The following is a 1,195-nucleotide window of genomic DNA, read 5'->3' on the forward strand; positions in this document are numbered from 1 at the left end:
TTTTTGGGTTTTCTTACTGTTTTTCCTGGATTCTGCTGGTTACCGATCCTGACCTCGGCTTTTCACTGACCTCGGCTTGGATTCCCCTCATGGGCACTGTTGCTCCCTCAGCATCAGCTGGCATTCAGCTGATCATCACTCAGGGTTCTGGAAGCGGCCTTGGTTGCAAACTGTGTGAGGATAACCTCTCTCCCGGATTCCTCCCTCTCCTCTGGGATCGGACTTAACTTTGAATCAGGTCAGTGACCTTGCTCCTAGTTGTTATCAGCACGACATTCCAGTACACTGACTTGTGGTTTCTATCTCTGCCGAGAATCCGGTTAGCCACCAGCCGCCCCCAGTTACCTCGGTTTAAATAAAAAGCCTGTTGAAAATCATCCTGATCTGTCTGAATATTGAGTCCTAGTTTTGAGGTCATTACATCATCTCCTTGGATTCCTCCTCATTTTGATCCTGTCTTCCATTACACAGAAAAATACTGTTTCTGTTGGCAGCCACTTTGGATATTATCATCCCATCAAATGGCCTTTATTAGTGGTTGTCGGTCCCACAGAATAGCTTCAGATTGTGCCTCCTACCTACCAGTGGGCTCAGTAGTCTGTTTTCACCAAATGAATCCTAACCCTAAAGTAATCTATTTTTTCCAGTGGTTAATCTATTGATTTGTAATCTGAAAATAATTTCAGTAGTTGTTCATGTATTGTTAAAAGAAAAAAAAATGTAAAAAAGATACGCAGGTTGCAAACTTAAAACAAAAAAATCTGTTATCCTGTCAACGGAGTTGTTTTTTTAATCAAAACATTAAATCCATGTAAATGACATGTAGGATTCAAGTAAAACTTGAAACCTACATTAAAAAGTAAAACTTTTAAACATAGCTTTTTTTCAATGGGTACTTTAGATAAAAACTATAAAGTAAGTAGGTAAATGATAACTACAGCTTATGGTCATAGAGGTGACTGAAGCAGCTGTTATCAATATACAAGTTTTATTTTCTATAAACATGAATGTTCTCTTATTGATATTAAGTTGGATTGAATATCTGTTTAAAAAAAGTCTCTATAATGCTGCAAATGTGAGGATGGATAAGTTTGTTGATGTACATACATACATACATACATACATACATACATACATACATACATACATACATACATACATACATACATACATACATACATACATACATACATAC

The sequence above is a fragment of the Cyprinodon variegatus genome, unplaced genomic scaffold (assembly GCF_000732505.1).
Source record: "Cyprinodon variegatus isolate N-32 unplaced genomic scaffold, C_variegatus-1.0 Scaffold37, whole genome shotgun sequence".
NCBI lineage: Eukaryota > Metazoa > Chordata > Actinopteri > Cyprinodontiformes > Cyprinodontidae > Cyprinodon > Cyprinodon variegatus.